Below are 8,435 nucleotides of genomic sequence, written 5' to 3'. Positions count from 1 at the left end.
GCGGACAGGAAGGGCATGGATCTGTTGGAACGGGTGCAGAGGGGGCCACGGGGGTGACCCGAGGGCTGGAGCACCTCCATGTCTGAGGACAGGCTGAGAGAGCTGGGGGCGTTCAGCCTGGAGAAGGCTCCGAGGAGACCTTAGAGCAGCTTCAGGGGCTCCAGGAGAGCTGGGGAGGGGCTCTGGAACAGAGAGTGCAGGGATGGGATAAGGGGGAATGGCTTTAAATTGGAAGATGGGAGAGTTGGATGAGATCTGAGGCAGAAATGTTTTGCTGTGAGGGTGGGGAGGCCCTGGCCCAGGTTGCCCAGAGCAGCCGTGGCTGCCCCATCCCTGGAGGGGTTCCAGGCCAGGTTGGATGGGGCTTGGAGCCCCTGAGCCAGTGGGAGGGGTCCCTGCCCATGGCAGGGGGTGGCACTGGGTGGGCTTTGAGGTCCCTTCCAACCCAAATCATTCCGTGGTTCTGTGATTCTCTGATGATTATGGAAAAACTTGTAGGGAAACACACTGCCTCTAGACTGAACCAAGCATCACAGGGATCAGATTCCACCATAATTCAGTACAGTTCAGCTTCCACTAAGAAATAAATTGATTTCCATTTCTCCTTCAAGAGACCATGTGCACTGTTGCTTCTCCTTCCCATCCAAAATCACTTCCCAGGCACTCCCAGCAGAAGGGAGAGATTCCCTGCAACAAGGACTTTCCCAGCATTTCCCTTCCCATTGCACAAAAGGAAGGGAAGCCTCTGCGATGAAGGGCTCCTGTCGCATAGCCACAACCCAGCTGCCGGCAGCGATCCGGTTTCAAAACTCATGAGTCAGTTCCCTCTCTCTTTCCCTGCCAAACTGTGAGACCGGCAGCTTGCCATCATCAGCCTGCCCCAAATAACACCTTCTCTACGAGGGGCAAGTGGACCACCGAGGAGATTTCCTGCAATGGGGGACCGAAGCATTTTCCTTTGTAAATACTGCTTCCTGCAATTGCAGTGACAATACTGTGTCACTGTGGGCATTTTTCTTATGCTCATGAAGGGTTATGAGGTCACATCTCACAGTTGTTTGGAAAACTGGAATTGTGGTTCCACCCATGCAGTAAAAAAGGATCATTCTGGCAGCTGGTTTCCATCTAGATTCCCACTCCAAAGCGGCGTCCTTAGCTCTGTTTCATCATCATCTCTCCAAAAAGCAAGTGACAGAGTAAGTAGTTAGAATCCATTTTTGAAGGGGAATTTAACTACAGCAAGGGAATTCTCTCCCTGGAAGAAACTCTTGCATAGGAATTCTCTCTCTGGAACTATAAACCTTCCCTGACGCTGTCTACTGGCCTTTCATGTGGACAGGCTGCAGGGACAGTTTTTACAAGCAGATGCCTCCTCCTGCAGCACATTGAACCTATTGTCCAGGGCTGCCGAAGCAGTGGAACAGAGACCCCTTTCTCACCTAGAGTAGTTTAACTGCTTGGTGACTGCTGCCTGTGGTGAGGATATCCTGATGCACACACTCCACAGTGAGGAGGAAGCTGGCCAGGCCCGTTGTCTCTACATTGGAGAGAAATACAGAACAAACATAGAAAGCAATTCTCGAGGTAGGCAAAGCCATTTTTTTATCTTAACTATTTTTCACAGCCACAAAGCATTTTTTATTAATGATGTTAAAGAATATGCTGTTTTATCTGAGCACTGAAACCCTGGCAAATCAAAAGAAATACAGGGATATTTGAGGGATTCCAGCAATCTGAGATATCTTAAAGAGGAGATTCCTTTTTTTTTTCCCCCAAAGGCTAACTTTGGGTTGCTGCCACAACGCATAAAGGATTCTTGCAGACTGTGGGACCTGAAATTCTTTATCTGACCCCGGTGCAAATATTATGGATCAAGCAAGGATTTCTGCAGGATTTTGTGTGTGCTTCAGTCAGTGTTTTGATTTGGTTTTATTCATAAAGATCTACTCCTGTGATGCACAGAGCCACATCATTTCTCCATATGTATTTTCTAGATTCTCAGTGTGAATAATTTTCCTTTTTGACAAATTAATTTGCTTCTGGAAATCAAGAAGCTGCTTGCTAGCAATGATATGTTTAAATCAATCCCGTGAAGAGTGACTCCACCACGGAGGTGCAGCATGGGAATGCAGTGGGTGTGCTGCTGGCTCGAGGCACAATGCTGTCGTAATGCCAACCCTCGAAACAAGCAGAGGCAAATCTTACTGTTGCAAAATCACAAGGGGAAAATGCAGATAAGGCCCACAGTCAGGAAAACATGGAAATGTGCTTACCCAAAGAAGTCTTCATGCTGTCATTCTTCCCCCTTCCTTATCCCCTTCCATTAATCTTCCCTCTCCCCACTCCTTTCACTTTTATACTATTTAATGTGCCATTCCCAAGAATCTCTGCCACTTAAGATAACAGTATTTACAGGAGTTCATGTCAGTTACTCTGCTTGTGTGCTATACCATTTTCTTATCTCAATTGTAAACTCTTGGATAAACTATGGATGAAATAGTCCTGTCCCATCTTTAGGAACTATAAAAAGTCCTTACTTACTGAGGCAATCAACATGGCTTCTTCAGTTTGTGTAACAACACTTACTCGGGTCCTGGGGCTCTGCATAAGGAAGGAAAAGGTTTGTCAGCGGTTAGGAAATCACAGAGCACAACATCAGCCAAATCAGAACAGATCCCAGAAATCCTTATTCCTACTCCTGTACTTTAGTAATTATTAGACCTTTCTCTAGTGAATGTTTTGTGTTGGCCACAACAGAAGGGTGGAAACAACCAATAGGAGGGGTAGGATGGTTTCCATTGTCTGTGTGCATCCATGTCACCCCATGGATCCCTGGTCTCTCCCACCCAAGACAGGAATCATGCTTCTCCTTATTTCAAGCTTCAGTGCTACCATCATCTGTCATGTTGACAGACCTGTTCACACCAGGTCTAACTGGATCCAGGTCTTGCATTGCTTCCTTTAGGAGCTGGGACCTGACGGAATGCAGAGACACCAATCGGCCTTTCTAGAACCAAGTGTGGCTTCATCTCAACAGCAAGAATGCAATCATAGCAGGAAAGTGTTTTCCTTATTAAATACCCTACCAGTTTCTCTCTCATCTAAAATTTTGGTAGACTTGTCCACCCCTCTTCTCTGTGACGTTTTCATTCTGTTTCCACCTGTGTATCTGTGGCGCTCTGTTCACTTCCATCTCCACCACCAGGTTTCTGAATCCTACTTGTAGTTCCCTCTGGGATACACAGCAGAAGAAACTCGGAGGTTTATTATTGTAGGGACTGACACCTTCTAGTTACAGGAATGATGCTTTTATGAAAGTGGGGCATCCCTCTCTTTCTTACTGCCAGGAATTTAATGCCTGGATGCCGTTTAACTCAGCCCAGCTCATCAGTAGAAGAGAACTTGCAATACAAGTAATACAAGAGGAAATTGTTTCCAGGGACTTTGCTCGTCTGCCCTTCAAGCGCAGCGAACAGACATATTTGTCATCAATGAATTTACACGTACTATGTGTGTTTCTAGTACTGTATGCATAATTAATAATAATCTAATTATAAGAGGCTGATTTCAGCTGAGAGTTGAGACATTTCTGAAAGGCTTGTAAGTTGGTAGTGATCAAATTTCACTGTGCTCAAGCTTTCATTTATTCCTCCCCCACAGAACAAATTAACTGCTGGCAGAGGAGTACCTCAATACAGGGCAGAGCTGCCCTACAGTCGCCAGGTTCAACAGTGGCCTCAGAAAGGTCTGCAGACAAAGCTGCTGCTTGTGTAACAGCAGCCTTTGCTCTCGGTTTAGGGATGCCCACCAAGTGAGCGCATTGGACAGGGCAGGCGGGGATTTGTCTTTAGAACACTGTTTGACTTTGAGATTTGGGATGATGACTTTTTCAGAGATGACAGGTTTATCTACAGCACTTGGATTTGCTTCTGAGGGGATTAATACTTTTAACTGTGGGGAGAACAGCAGCAAAAATGTCCTATTGAAGCCTAGTCCTGCCCAGCTCTGGTGTTTTTGACACTTGCCACCTAAATACCCACAGTGCCGAGGAACTGTAACCCCCCATGGCTCTACATGCACGTGGTAATTCTGATACAGATGAAGTAGTACATTTTAAAATTACACATACACAACCATATTCCTTGTGGTCTGAGCTACACCAAAATTAGCAAGCACAGCAACTCACACCCATCAGCTCCTTCTGGTCTGGTTTGCTACTTCCCTGACTCATCAGCTGCTCCTGACTCAGAGCCACCTGTGTAGGAGGGGAGAGCATTGCTTCAGGCCATCTTTTCCTCTCTTTTCACCCAGATTTGTCTCCTCACTCAGCTCCGCTCTCTTCCAGACTTCATCTTGGACCTAAATAGCCTCCACACTCTTCTCCCCACCTCACCGAGCACCAATCCACATTGTCCCTTCTTTCCTCAGTTGCACATCTCCTTTCACCACTGCCCTGGAGCAATGCTAGAGCCCTCACTGCTGAGCTAATGCACTCCCAAGCTGAACATGGCCAAGGAACGCTGCTAGGGGATGGAGGAAATGGGTTGTGGGGTGGGAGAATGGCTCTAGTGGCTGTGTCGGATGGGTTACGGCTGGCACTAGCTGTGAAACAGATCTCGCTAGGGAAGGAAGGAGAGGAAGCTGCAAGGCACATACTGGAATGTACAGGAGACACAGGCCATGTGGCTCTGTCTGGGTAACCCAACAGCGTTAACAAGTTTGCTGAGGACTTGGCTTGCAGTGCCAAGCCCATCTAATCAGTATATCTCCTACTACCCAAGTTTTACTAGATTAAATCAAGTTATAGCTGTTAGACTGCGTAGTCCTCCCATGCAGTCAATGACTAAGTGCTTGATCTTACGCTCTTGGACATTTAAACGCTACTGTCCACCTGCTTTCTTCCCTGAGGACACTGCAGGTCATGGGTGGAGCCACTTTGGGTTAGACAGCTGGAGACTGGCAAATCTTCTCCAAACCCTCAGTGTTCCTCAAGCAGCTGCTGTGCCAGCCAGGTTTGCTTGCTATGTTGCTGACGAGCACTGCAAACGGGAAAGCGCAAGTGCAGCAGCATCCAGGGAGGAACTGAGAGCAGAGATGAGATGTGCCCATGCTGTTCACAGCCGCAGGGTGAAGGAGAGCCTGGCTGTGCTGCTGCAGGAAGAGGCTGGCCATAATTCAGCTCGGCTTTCTTATCGACAGCGGCAGTGGAGGCAGTATGTCACCTGGCAGGGCTCCTGGCAGACCTGGCGAGCATGGGGATAGGCGAGACGAGCATGTGGGGCACGTGTCCCAAGGACAGGCGGAGAAAACAGAGAGCTGGCGGATAAGTGAGGTGACTGAGAGCCTCTTTGGTGCAGCTGGTTCTGGACACGGTCTCCTAAGGACAGAGTCCACAAGCTCCGCCCTTTTGTGCCAGGCAGCCAGGGCCTCGTGGAGCAGAGCTGTCTGGACGAGTGCAGCCCTGCCGTGAGTGGGAGCAAGGGACCCGGGGAGGTCTGGTGAGGACCTTGTGGTCCTCCATTCATCTGCCTCGCCTTGTTGCATGTTTGCTCTTCCCTCCTGAAGCTCTGCTGGAGCAGACTCACAGTCATCAGTGTTAGCAGGGTTTGGACCTGTGTTTTCTCCCTCTTAACTGTGTTAGTGGGAAAGTGGGCAAAAGAAGGAAATCACTTTTCTCAGCACCTGGCTTCTGAATGCCAACATCTAGCACAGCTCCTTTCTCGCACTCTGATGCCTCGGAGCCCGAGTGGTGCTGCATGTTTGGGCCTCACCTTTGGCAACAATCAGTGAGCTCCCTGATGTGTGCTGATTTCACATGGAACAAATGATGGAGCTAAACTGTCACGGCAACAGCCAGATGTGGAGAGCCTTTTACTCCTGCTTTCTTCATACAAGGAAAGTAAATCCGAAACCACACTTCTTTATAAAGTCAGTATTTCCTACAGTAACTAGAGGGGTTGGGGCTTTCCCTCATCCTGCTACAGAGTAGAACCTACCTGGCTCAACAAAAGGAACAGAAAACGTCTGTGAAACCCAACTGCAAGCTCAGGTCAGAGCAGGAAGCCAGGAAGGATTTAATGAAGGAGACGGACCGCCTAAGCTGCCACCCTCGATTATTTCACTCTCATTTCACAGATAGGGTAAAGACAATACAGTTGTTCCTATTATTCCTTGAAATGAGCATCCATTCAGTCCTTGAAATGCAAAACCAGCCCAGGATTCTGTTGCCTTGTGCCTTACGGCTCCCCTGCCCCTCATCATTATGTACAAACAGGAAGCCAACGTAGCCTGAACCACCATAAAAATCTTTCTCTGATCTTACTATGTGGAAAGCTGTTAGGAGCTCGCAGGTTTCTGAGCCCTCTTGCTAACATGGTCAAATTAGTCACAGAAGTCAGTGACTGAACCAGTCCCTTGCTTTCCCATCAATACACGATGCTGGAGAGCAGAGGCTTTACCCTCCAGTCTTGGAACCATCTCCTGATAACCCTGAACGTGCCAGAAATAGCAGAGTCTCTCATTCAAACAGAATAAATAGCAATTATATACTTTTGCCTTTACTATGATGCATACATCTCCTGAAAAACAGAGGATTAGAGTCTACAACTGTCAATAGGACTTCAGGGCCCAAATGCCACAGCAGCGGATGAAAACTCTGTTCCCTTGCCAAAGCCCCCTGATCTGGCAGGAGTTTGTACACAGAATGCCAAAGAGCAAAGCAAATCACAAGTCAGTTTATTCTGTAGCGCTGCCAAGTGCATCTGTTTACTTCGGCATTTGCTGGCACAAAGGGAGGGGACAGAGAGAGCCCTGTTAGGTTTATTTGCTTCATCCTGGATTCAGCCTGACTGAGCACAGTTTCAATGATCCATCCCTAGCTTGCAGCGTTCTACAAAGGGCACATTTAAAATTAGCAAACAAAAGCACATGTTTCCCTGACCTGTGAGTCATACTCCACTCCGACATTACAAGATTCTCCCCCAGAATATTATAGGATGGACTCTGGGGAAGTATATTTGAAATGTGTTGTTGCTACGCCCATGCCCAGCACTCCACACCATTCTTCTTTGGAAGTCAAAGACAAGCTGTCGATACGCTTCTGAGGGACCAGGTGAGTCAGTGCTTTTGAAAATCTCACTGCAGTGCTCTAAGAATCTTGCTTTTTTCTTTTGTAACCTATGCTCAGCTTCTTATTGATCTGAAAGAATTTAAGAGCGGATTCTGGAGCTTAAATGGTGAGATGCTGCATTGAAACCTAGATGTGCACTACCTCTACATACTATTTTATTGAGGAAAAGTGGAGGTCTTGCATAGCAAGGAAGGGATTTTTATAGTCTCTGCCAACTGCAGATGCCTGTGTGTGTGCATGTGAGAGAGACTGTAGACCTACAATCACTGTCTGCTTTGTTTTGAGCCTCTCTTGGGTCATGGGCTGATATCATCCCTTGTTCCTGAAATAAACATAGGTATTGAAGGCTGAAATGAGATGATTTTGCTGGGCTGTGTTATGTTATTTTTTACTCAGGTGATCAACTAACTCTAATTAAAATTCAGAAATGGAGGTACCTTTAGCAGGCAGTGTCAGTGGAACAAGAGCAGCCCAGCTGAGCGCTCTGGAGTCTCACCATGCACAGATCCTTCAGTCTCAGACCTTAAGGGCACCAAACTTATTGGCACAGATGAGGAAAGAGACCAAAGCGGCTCACATTGGGAGTCTTTTCCTGATCCCTGATGTCTACCACACTTGAATGCTCACTAGGCAGGCCCAGAAATAAGGCCAGAATTAGTCATTCTTGTCCCCTAGCCCGACTCCTGGCCAGCCAGTGGCAGCCATTAGTAAATAAATGCTTTATTATAGTCAGCCTTGATACAAATAGCTCGTGTCTACCAGCTCATACAATGAGGCTGTGTGTGACAGCCTCTGGGGCAGGGCAACGCTAGCTAACAGCAGGAGAGGGAATAGATTCCCTGGGAAAGTGCCAAACTGTGGAGGTCTTAAGTGACCAGTGCAAGAGAAGGGTGGAGGAAATGGTGTGTAAAGAGCCCAGACCAGGGAATTAAAGAAACAAGGGGGGTCCTAGGGGGCTCATCCTGGTAGGAAGCCTAGGACATCTCCTTCCCTAGGATCTTAGCCCATCCAGTTCCACCCCCTGCCATGGGCAGGGACACCTCCAACTGGATCAGGGGCTCCAAGTGCCGTCCAACCTGGCCTGGAACACCTCGAAGGATGAGGCAGCCACGACTGCTCTGGACAGCCTGGGCCAAGGCCTCCCCACCCTTGCAGGAAAACATTTCTTCCTAAGGTCTCATCTGAATCTCCCCTCTTGCAGCTTAAAACCATTCCCCTTGTCCTGTCTCCACTCTCCCTGACCAAAAGCCCCTCCCCAGCTTTCCTGGAGCCCCTTTCAGTACTGGAAGCTGCTCTAAGGTCTCCC

At 48.0% G+C, this 8,435-nt stretch overlaps 1 protein-coding gene across 1 annotated transcript in view; it reads right to left on the bottom strand.

Moving 5' to 3' along the window:
• Positions 1 to 1,120: 1,120 nt before the first annotated feature.
• Positions 1,121 to 8,435, bottom strand: part of CCDC158 (coiled-coil domain containing 158) — a 52,886-nt gene continuing 45,571 nt past the window's right edge. The window contains 2 exon segments of the mRNA XM_054066179.1: positions 1,121 to 1,537; positions 2,542 to 2,601. The gene's annotated coding sequence lies outside the window, so the exon portion shown is untranslated.

The sequence above is a fragment of the Cuculus canorus genome, chromosome 4 (genome assembly GCF_017976375.1).
Source record: "Cuculus canorus isolate bCucCan1 chromosome 4, bCucCan1.pri, whole genome shotgun sequence".
NCBI lineage: Eukaryota > Metazoa > Chordata > Aves > Cuculiformes > Cuculidae > Cuculus > Cuculus canorus.
The sequence above is the reverse complement of the archived record's forward strand: the minus strand, read 5'-3'. Positions and strand labels throughout refer to the sequence as shown.